The sequence below is a fragment of the Malaclemys terrapin genome, chromosome 20 (assembly GCF_027887155.1).
Source record: "Malaclemys terrapin pileata isolate rMalTer1 chromosome 20, rMalTer1.hap1, whole genome shotgun sequence".
In the NCBI taxonomy this organism is placed as follows: Eukaryota; Metazoa; Chordata; order Testudines; family Emydidae; genus Malaclemys; species Malaclemys terrapin.
Window position 1 is genome coordinate 9,720,896 of NC_071524.1, and position 11,364 is coordinate 9,732,259.

Here is an 11,364-nt window from a genome sequence, read left to right on the forward strand (position 1 = left end):
CTCCATTCTGGGGGTCAGGAGGTGAATCCATCCCTCTGAGGTGGGCATGCTGTGTGGAAATGCATGCTGCTGGTTCCAGGTGCTCTTAATTCCCCCTGATTTCTCGGGGCGTTTGAGTCTCTGACAGGTTCTCGTTCCCTTGCAGCAGGAGGACGTCACGGCCAAAGTGATGCACCAGCTCCGCATCATAGGGCACTTGCGCCAGGTGCCTGAGGCACTGCAGGGGCTGTGCCTCTGAGGTCATCAGCAACTCCTGCTCCCTGCTGCAGGTACTGCTCTGGCTCACTGTAAATGGGGAGCTAGTGGAAGGGGAAATGGAGCCCCCTGGCACTCACTAAAAGGGAAAGTGGTGGATTCTCCATCTCTTGATGTCATGGAATGAAGACTAGATGCCTTTCTGGAATGTGTGTGCCGAAAAAGTAACTATTGTACTATACAGGAAGCCGGTGATCATGTAGGGTGTTAGATTAGATGCTCTAAAGGCCTCTTCTGGCCAAAAAGTCTACTAGTTTTGGAAAAACTGAGTGTAGCATTGGGAGCAGCCTCTGATGTTTTACTGTGTAGCCGAATTGCTTCCTAGAATGAACACTCATTGATTAGGGTGATCCACAGAGAGTAGCTCAAACCTTCAAAGTGTCAGGCCAGCAGCAGGACATTAGTACTTCAGGGGAGGGGTGTGTGTGGCAGTGACATCGCAAAGGCCTTTTGCAGGACCTCAGCCTATTGGTCAATGATCCTAGGGTGGTGGTGACCTCACAGAGAGATGCTGACATCAGCCAGGCAGGACAGGGCGCAGGGCCAGGAAAACCCCGGAGACCCCTGTGGCTTTCCTTCAGCAAGTCTCCTCGAGGGCTCTCTTTGAGGACTGAGGGAATATTAGGGTTCACGTACATGAGTGCGAGGAGGAGCCTCTTTCGGGTTTTCTCTTTTCCCTTTACTGATTTTGCTAGAAAACAGACTTCCCTATTTAGAAGGTAAGAGCTTCCGACAGGTTTGGAACCTGTTCAGTCTGATCCATCTGGTGCCAGCTGAATTCTAAGCATGGAAAACACTAGTTTAAGGTGGCAGAATTTTATTCCCCACCTGGGATTTTGTCCCGTAGAATCACTGGGGACATTAGGGTTTGTCCTTTTTGTTTTACCTTTTCCTCTATCCCTCCTTTCTTTCTCTTCATCTCTTCCTTCTTTTGTCCTTTCTCCTATTCCCCTCCCACCACCAGGAGGGGTGAGTGTGCGTGTGTGTGTGTGATGCTGGGGGTGCTCTTCATCTCTCTTTATGGGAGGTCCATCCAAAAATGTGGGGTTCAAATAATGCTTGGACCCCACTGACACTAGATGCTGCCACTTTGGTCGTTGATGCTCCAGTTGGGTGGGGGGTGGGGAAGGCACGTCCTAGGGAGTCCAGGATAGTGTGTGGGGGTCTCTTTCCTACTGACTCCCGAAGGAGTTGGGGGCTGAAGGCATCACTGAGAGCGGGGAGTGTGGGGCCCAATCTGCTCTGGGTCCAGGAGGTGGGAAGGGGCACATTGCCCCACCATGCCCCCATCTTTCCCCCGAGTGGCAGCAGGTGTCACCCTGTTCCCTTCTCTCCCTAGTGCAGGGACCCCCAGGGACTCAGAGGACGCGGGGGAGGAATTGGTAGACTTGGCCACAGAGGATGCTTCTCTCAAAAACATCCGAGAGCAGCTCCAGGGCCGAGAAAAGGTACAAAGGTTCCCCAGCTGTGCTGGAACTGAGATTGTCCTGCCCCTTCCCAGAACCCTGACCCCCTGCAGAGGGTCTTGTCTCTGATGATCCAGCAGCCCTAATGGGGACCTTTCTCCACCATGATCTGGGACCCCCAAGATGGGGGTATTTTTCACCCACCAGCCGGGGTCTCCACCCCCACAGGCACTGTCCCAGTTCCTGACCCTGTTTGTGTAGGAGTTGTGGGTGATTTGGACAGTGGGCGGGTCCCCACTATCCCCCATTCAGGCCTGAGTCCTGCAGCGGCTGTGGGTGGGGCAGGGAGGTCCCTGGCTAACTGACACGCTCTCTATCCCCTAACCCCGCTCCTGGTGGGTGCAGGATGAGGCTCAGCAGCTCATGTTCCTGCACGCCATCCACCCCGCGTGTCTCGCTGCAGAGCAGAGAGGGCAGGACACATTGGAGCCGCATTGCTGCAAGGAAGCTGTGGTGGAGATGATTGTGGTGAGTGAGACATGGCGCCCAGCTGCTGGAGGGAGCACAGAGTCATGGGAGGGGCAGGGGTCTCCCTGGGCCAATGGATGGGGGATGGCTGGTGCTGGAGGGGCAGCCGAGGGTGGCTCCTGTGGCAGAGGTGGTGGGAAGCTTCACTGTGTCCTGGCTGGGCTGTTCTTTTCACGCCAGTAACATTGCAATGGCTTTGGGGAGAGGCTCACACCCAGGATCATATACAGGAGGGGCAGCAGGGTCCAGGGAACAGGCGCTAATCCTGCCCTGCCACTGTCTGTCTGGGAAACCTTGGCTTTGTCATTCCCTGGCTCGGTGCCTCAGTTTCCCTGCTGTTTCATGGCCGTGTTGGTGCCAGTCCCACCCCCACACTGCACAGTCTAATACCGGCTCCTCTCTCTTTCCAGCACCATGATATCTGCCCTTGAGCCAGAGCTAGAGACCCACCTCCTTCGAGCTGCCCTGCATGCTGTCTTCACCCTAGGCACCCAGAAGGACACTACCCAAGTCCACTTGCTAAAGTCGTGGATTGAAGAGACAGCTGTCATTCTGCCACGAATCCTTGCTAATTGCCTGCAGAGGGATGTGAATGAGAGAGGCTGGGATATGTGTTTAGGGGTCTCTCCAGTGCTTCCCAGAGACCCCTCTTCCCATCCTGTGACAGTGTAGCCCCACTTTCCCTAACTCTGACCCATGGCTCACATTGAACCTGCTGGCAGAGTCCCAAGACACCAACAGGCTCCACTACATCTTGGAGGTGAGCCCGATGAGAGAGGTGGGGGCAATTTCACCTTAAGTCTTAGATCCATTTTCCAGTCTGACCTCCTAGCTGGGTCCCCAGTGGCCCGTCCTCGGTCAGGGCAGTCAGTGCAATGCAGTGTCAGGCCCTTCCTAGTGAAGGACAGAGGAAGGAGCTGGGACTTCAAGCCAGAGCTCTGCCTGGTTCTCTTGAGCACTAACCACAGGGCCCCTGGCTGGCTTGGGGAGTGAGAGTCGGAAGCCCTCCTGTGAGATCCAGAAGATGGTCCTCAGAGAAGAGTCACAGGCTCCTTCCTAGGGAAACAGAAGGACCCCAGAGACTCAGCCCTTCTCTCCGATGGGCCCTGAGATTTCTGGGGGGATTGTGCTCACACTCAGTCCCTTCACCCAACCAAGGACTTGAGAGGCAGAGCAGAGAATGAGCTTGGCTTGAGTCAAGTTCTTCTTCTCTTGGTTAAGTGGTGACTGGGCTTTTAAGGGGACCATGCTCCAGGTTCATGCCTTCCTGTCATCCTGGAGTAGCTGGGGAAGCAAGTCCTCATGGAGGACCCTGCCCATATCCCTGATCTCCAGGCTCCCTTGGGGGCAGAGGAAATTAAGGGTCTAGCTCTAGCTTCTATCCTCTAGCATCTCCTGCAGAGGGGCTGAGGGGAAAAAGAGAGTCCTGGTCCCCGGGTGACTGGGAGCTGACAGGAAAATGCTGATGGAGTCCCCTCTCCCTCTCCCTTCCATTAGAACTCAGCAGAATTCCCCAGGATGGATCACCACGTGGTACAGCTGGCTCTGTTGATCAGTGACCCAGCCCAGGACATCAGCCAGCAGGCCAGGGAGGGGGTTTACCAGCTCTACCAGCTGCTGCTGTACCAGAGGGGTAAGGAATCCAGCTGTGAAATGGCACCCGATAGAAGAGTGAGACTGGAACCCCAGCCAATTTCGCTCAGACTGACCCCGGCTGGAGGATGAGACTCTGTCTGTCTCTTTCTCTGTTCTACACCTCTCCCCTGCAATTCTGTTGGGCCAGGCACGCAGCGAGGACTCTGCCCACTGTGCAGCCACCAATGGGATTGGAAGGACACAAGCACTGCTACCAGAATGACAAATGTGTTTGTGTCTCTGTTTCCCAGGGCTGAGCATCCATGAGACCGAAGACCTGTGGTGCTGGGACTGGCACCAGGACAGCAGGCTCCTGGGCTACAGGAACACAGCCAGGGTGCGGGAGGTAAGGACACTCTGCCAGGGCATGAGACAGCTCAGGGAGTGGGGGTGGCCGGGTCCCCTGCAGTGACTGCCTCCAGGGGCCACTAGATGGAGATGCCGTTCTAGCCCCAGGAGTTGGAGCCTGGCTCTGGGCAATCTGCTAATGCCTCACATCCTGTTGGTTTTAGGTCTTCGGAAAGTTCTTCTCGGAAGGGCAGAGAAGACTCTTCCTCCGGACGGCAGTGCTGGCCATCCACAACCTCCTGCTGCGTGTCAGCCAGTCTGGGCTGGTCCTGGCCTACTCCCTCCTGGGGGAAGCCTAAGAGCTGATGGGGGACAAGGTGAGCAGCTGCATTAGACTCAGGAGATTGGAGCTGTGCCCAGGCCTCATTCCCATCCTATTGCTATTCGCTGGCCTGGCAACAAGGAACCTGGTGGGGAATGAGAGCGAGAGCAGGTGCTACTGGGAAGGGAGATGAATTCACCTCCATGAGCAGGAGGGAACCAGCTTGTCCCCGGAGCAGCTCCAACACAGCTCTTTAGCAAGGCTAATTAATGACAAGCGTTACCTCATCACGGACTTACGTTCTTAGGGCACGGTGCTTTTGCTCTTGGGAAGAGCACACGAGTCCCCTAAGTGACCTCTATGAGCTTCTCGTGTCCCAGAGGGTCTCACCCAGTTGCCAGTGGCCTAGTGTCTCTGTCACCCTAGCCACCACCTAGAGAGAACGGGAGGATTCAGTCACCAGGGGCTGCTGATCTGCCCCATTCACCAGGACTGCCATCCTGTGGCTTCAGCATTAGTGTCTGGGATGACTTGGGGCAAGATCTCGACCTCCCCGCAATCCACTTCACTGCTGCCAGAATCCCTCCTGCCCGCCCCTGCTAGTGGCCCCTCCCTGCCCAACCTGGGTGGGAGTGGGAGGAGAGGGTTCTGAGAACTTGAGCTGTGGTTTGGAGGTGGATCAGCTGTCATGGTCACTGAGGGGGAGGTGGCAGGAGCTCACCCTTCAAGGAGGGGGTTTGGCACTGGAGGTTACTAGAAAGGACAACAAGACTCCATTCTGGGGGTCAGGAGGTGAATCCATCCCTCAGTGGTAGGCAGGTGCTGTGTGGAAATGCTGCTGGTTACAGGTGCTCTTAATTCCCCCTGATTCCTCGGGGAGTTTGAGTCTCTGACAGGTTCTCGTTCCCTTGCAGCCAGAGGACGTCACGGCCAAAGTGATGCACCAGCTCCGCATCATCCGGCACTTGCGCCAGGTGCCTGAGGCACTGCAGGGGCTGTGCCTCTGAGTCCATCAGCAACACCCGCTCCCTGCTGCAGGTACTGCTCTGGCTCTCTGTAAATGGGGAGCTAGTGGGAAGGGGAAATGGAGCCCCCTGGCACTCACTAAAAGGGAAAGTGGTGGATTGATGTCATTGAATGAAGACTAGATGCCTTTCTGGAATGTGTGTGCCCAAAAAGTAACTTTTGTACTATACAGGAAGCTGGTGATCAGGCAGGGCATTAGATTAGATGTTCTAAAGGTCTCTTCTGGCCAAAATGTCTACTAGTTTTGGAAAAACTGAGTGTAGCATTGGGAGCAGCCTTTTATGTTTCACTGTCTAGCCGGCTTGCTTCCTAGATTGAACATGCATTGAGTGGGGTGATCCACAGAGAGTAGCTCAAACCTTCAAAGTGTCTGGCCAGCAGCAGGATATTAGCACTTCAGGGGAGAGGTGTGTGTGGCAGTGACATCACAAAGGCCTTTTGCAGGACCTGAGCCTATTGGTCAAAGGAGGTGGGGAGTTGGTGACCTCACAGAGAGATGCTGACATCAGCCAGGCAGGATAGGGGCACAGGGCCAGGGAAACCTGGGAAACCCCTCTGGCTTTGCTTCAGCAAGTCTCCTTCTCGAGGTCTTTCTTTGAGAGAGTATTAGGGTTCACGTACGTGAGTGTGAGGAGGAGCCTCTTTTGATCTTTCTCCTTTCCTTTAACTGAATTTACTAGAAAAGAGACGTCCCTGTTTAGAAGGTAAGAGCCTCCGAGAGGTTTGGAACCTGTTCCGTCTGATCCATCTGGTGCCAGCTGAATTCTAGGCATGGAAAACACTAGTTTAAGGTGACAGAATTTTATTCCCCACCTGGGATTTTGTCCCATACAATCACTGGGGACATTAGGGTTTGTCCTTTTCATTTTACCTTTTCCTCCATCCCCCCTTCCTTTCTCTTCATCTCTTCCTTCTTTTGTCCTTTCTCCTGGTCCCCTCCCACCATCAGGAGGGGTGTGGTGGCTGGCTCCAGCTGGCTGTAGGATCTGCTGCTGCAGGGGCTGTGGGTTAGGAGTGTTCCTCTTGGGGAGGCAGAGGAAGAGCAGAGAGCTTGGCTGGAGTCAAGTTCTTCTTGTCCTGGTTAAGTGGTGACTGGGCTTTTAAGGGGACCATGCTGTCCCTCCACACACACACCCTGTTGGGTGTGGCAGGGAGGTGAAGGAGGAAACGGTTGGCACAGAGATGAAGCAGACGGAAGTAGGGACAAACACAAGGGTGGAGCAGTCCATGGTGTTTTCCTGTGCACTGCCCTGAAGGGAGTATAGAGCATGGGCATGGGGAAGGCCAAAACTCACATCCAGGTAGATCATCAACCTTTTCCTCTCTCCGAAGGGCCAGGAAGACCTCTGGTTTTTGCTCTCTTCGGTAGCTGGAGCTGCTCTGATTTGGGGGTGGGGTACGAAAAGGTGGGAACAGGCCATAGGATTTAATCAAGTGTCAGGGGGAGACTCCCCCTCTGTGGGGAATCCCTTCCTTGCAGATGCTGTACTCTGCCAGGAAGCCCAGCTCCCATCCCTAGCAGCTTGGCTGTTCCCTACCTGCTGTGCACCAGGCCCTCTGCAGAGAGCTGCTCAGGGCAAGGACTGCAGAGCCAGCTGTCATCCTGGTAGGTGTAGCCCCAGGTTCCATAACCCTGACCCATGGTCTCCCTCCGCTGACAGGCTCTGAAGAAGGCCTGCCCAGAGACATGGATGCCATGCTGAAGAGCTTGCTGATAGCAACCCCCAGCACAGACAATCTCCAGCACATCTTGGAGGTGAGCATAATGGTCAGGGGGAGCAGGAATTTTACCTTAGCCCTGGGAGGCCTGGAATTGAGAGACTGGATGATCCATGTTTCCATTGTGTCCTGCTACCTGAGAGCCATCCGTGGTCAGAGCAGTGAGCGCAGGGCAGTGTTGGGGCCCTTCCAACTTCAGGGATAGAGGGAAGGCGCTGGTGCTCGACAACAGGCTCTGCCTGGTTCTGTTGAGCACTAACTCCAAGGCCCCAGGCAGGCTTGTGGAGTGAGAACATCACACCCCTGTGAGGTCCAGGAGAAGGCCCTCCGAGAAGAGCACTTGCTCCTTCCTAGGAAGCTGCTGAGATTCTCAAGGAGGGATTCATCCCTTCTCTCCCATGGACACAGAGGATTGTAAGGAGCAGGGCATTGTCCTTTATCCAACAGAGACCTGTCCTAGCTCTCACCCACAAACCTGGGAGAGAGCTGGGCACTTGACCGGATCCTACCCCTGCATTTGCCCTGGTACACTTTCTTCTCCCCTCCTGCCTTAGCTATTAAGCTATGTCTCTGTGAACATGAAACAAACAGGAACTTCTTCTCTATCTCTAAGCCAAACTGGTTTATCAAGTCTGACCCCTCAACATATTTCAGGGGGCGTATTTCCAGTACATGTATAGAACTTATTATACCCCACTCAGACCTACATCACACAAGGATATTCATCACCACAGTGTTGTCAGCTTTCCAAACATAAGAGCGGCCATACTGTGTCAGACCCAAAGTCCATCAAGCCCCATATCCTGTCTTCCGACAGTGGCCAATGCCAGGTGCCCCAGAAGAAATTAACAAAACAGGTAATGATCCAGTGGTCCATCCCCTGTCGCCCATTCCCAGCTTCTGGCAAATAGAGGCTAGGGACAGCATCCTTACCCATCCTGGCTAATAGCCATTGATGGACCTATCCTCTATGAGCTTACCTAGTTCTTTGTTGAACCCTGTTATAGTCCTAGTCTTCACAACATCCTCTGGCAAGGAGTTCCTTAGGTTGACTATGTGTTGTGTGAAAAAATACTTCCTATTTTTATTTTTCAACCTGCTGCCTATTAATTTCATTTGGTGACCCCTAGTTCTTGAACGATGAGGAGTAAATAACATTTCCTTATTTACTTTCTCCACACCAGTCATGTTTTCAAAGACCTCTATCATATCCCCCCCTTAGTCATCCCTTTTATGTTGAACAGCACTGGTCTCAGTTCAGACCCCGGGGGGACACCACCATTTACCTCTCTCCATTCTGAAAACTGACCATTTATTCCTACCCTTTGTTTCCTATCTTTTAACCAGTTACCAATCCATGAGAGGACCTTATTAGGTACCTGTATGGTACAATAATTCTGCATTGAATCAGTTGATTCAATTGCTTATTCTTTGGGGTGCAGAGACCCTCTGTTCTCCCCCTGGGGTGACAGAACCCTGATTGTCACATCTGTCTTTCAGGCTCTGTCCCAGCCTCTCACAGAGATGTATCCTGCAGCCAACCCAGCTCAGGGAGCAGTGGAGACAGGTGATCTCATCCTGTCAACCCAAGCAACATGGGTCTCATTGAGGCTCAGATGGAAGATCCCATGCATCTTGTGGAGGTAAGAACCATTGACTCTTCCTGCCACTTGGGGCTCTTGCAACAAACGGGGCTACTGCTACATAATCTGGTTGGGAGCTTTCCCTATCCCTGGATCCCAGCCCTGGTACAGAGACCTATTTCTCATCATGATATCCTCCTTTTATTCTCAGAGGATGTGTCCAGGATCCTGGATAATGTTTTCTGCAGGAGGTTTGAACGGGGAGAGATCACTCACTGTCACGACCCAGGGGTCTTCAACCTGGGGCTGTAGGGTTCATGGAAGCAGCCACACTGCAACCCTCCTCCTGGAAGCCTGCTGAAAATTGCTTACCTAGGACCCATGAAGTTGATCCCCAGTTTCAGGCGCCACTCCTGAGGTCCGATTGAAGGAGTCCCAGAGAAGCTAATTTTCCGTCTGGCCCTGCTTAAGGCAGCAGCAGAAAAAGGAAGCTGACTGAACACCAGGACTGCTCCCTGTTCTGGACCATGTGCTGCCTGTTTCTGCTGCTGCTCCCCTGGCTTGATTTCGTGGCATCTGATTTGTGGTTGTGAATGCAAGTTTCTCTGTGCTTCTGATCTTCCAGAATCCTGACCCAGCTGAGTCTCAACTCCTGTCATGTGAGTGTGGACTCTGGCTCTGACCAGTAGGTCTGGCTGCCCTTGACCCAGCCGTGACATTGTACAATTTCTCCAATGCTCTTTTTTGCTGTCCAGCAAGATACACCAGTACCTTGGCTCCCAAAGTCCTGGTTGCCTGCTATTCAAGGGCTGAGGGGTAGTGCTTGTATTGCCCCCACCCCCACCCCAGCTGCTTTTCCTATGGGAATCTTCCTAGAGCAGAGGAGAAATCTCCTCTTTTCTTAGGATCAGTCCCAGCAGTAATTCCACCCACCCTCGCCTCAGCTCAGCTACTTTGTTGTCCTGGGATCAGGGACCACTTTTGAAACCCTTAGCATGTGGGTGGAGGTGGGAGCAGAGGCTGAAGCTCCAGCAGTTTCCACCAAAGAACACCACATTGTCTTTCTGTGGTCTGACTAGGGCTCACCATCCATCTTGGAGCTGAACACCAGATGGGAGCTGATAGATTGTCCTTGGTGGGCCATGTTCTTGTGTGTGATGGAGCTGTGTGCCAGAGAGAGCCAGGAGAAGATGCACCACGCATGGCCAGGACTGGGCTAAAGAGTCTGTAATGGTAGGTGAGTCAAACCATGGCCACGTATAGATACCTTAGGCATCCGTGGGGACTGAATCTGGGCCCTTCGCTGCCAAGAGGACAACTCAGTCCAATCTGAGTCATTACGGTAGTGACCTCTACCAGCCCCTCTGAGGGGGTCAGTATATTCTCTGTTAGCTGGCGCACAGGGATGGAAAGCAACTGGCTGCAAGGTCACACACAACATCACTGCCAGAGGCAGGAAGGAAGCATGGTACTGATAACAGTCCAGCTCCAACCACTAGACTCCACCCGCCTCTAAAGCCAGAGAACCCCAGGAGCCCTGACTCTGACAGCTAGGCCTTAAATGATAAGACTAACCTCCCTCCCACTCAGGAAGCCATAGAAAGGGACCATCTGCTGAGCTCCCCTTTGCAATGACGGTGTCAGAGACCATTGCTAGTGGGTGCCAAGTGACTGAGCAGGGAACTCCTTGAGAGACTCCCAGAGACTTGCAGGTGTTTCACTGTGACCCTCTGGAGTCCGTGGAAAGAGAGCTGCATTGAAGAGACTCTCCTGCTCTAACAAAGGGTTTCTATACTCCTAGAGAGTCAGCCAGTGAGGCCAGTTTTCAGAATGTGGAAGAGCTGTTTGGCGACGAGTTGGAGGATTCACCATGTAAGTGGCAGCAGCTGCAGTGCCTGGGGTCCCCATGGGCCAAGCCTCCATTCCTGACACACTAAGCTAATTTCCCACTACTCTCAGTGGCGCTTTGGCTTTAGCTGCTGGGCCTGCGTGCCTAGACAGAGGACTCAGGTATTTCCATCATGCTGCTCAATGGCAAATACAGCCATCCACAGAAGTGAAGAAGAATGGAAGTGAAAGAGTAAAACTGGAGAATCCGCTGAGCTGCTGCAATCAGGTGAGCAGAGCTGGGGAGAGAAGAGGGAGAACGCGAAGGTGGCTGGTGGCAGTAAGGAGGAAAAACAGTTTGGGAGCCAGGAGCGTAGAAATAAATAGTTAATGATGAATACTGCGGGCTTTGTCTTGTGTGGTGAAGGGTTGAAAATGGGTCTCTTTACTATCACACTCAACTTTAAAATAGCCTTGTACAATGAAAGGACAGGTGTAAAAAGGTAAGAAGTCACTCTAGGGGCTGGACATCCCAGTTTCTGTCACTACTGCATGCTTCTATCAACATGATCTCAAGCCAACAAATCCCTGAGGTGGTAGCAGTAGTGAGCTCTTCTTCTCTTTTTCTGGACTAGCCACCAGAAAGAGGACACAATACATGTGGCCAAGGAAACAGAGAGGCATGGGGGTCAGTCGCAGTGTTGCCTGTTAATATGGCTCTTGTCAGGGAGCACGGCAGGTTACTTTGGACTAGGTAGGAGCCACATGTCTCCAA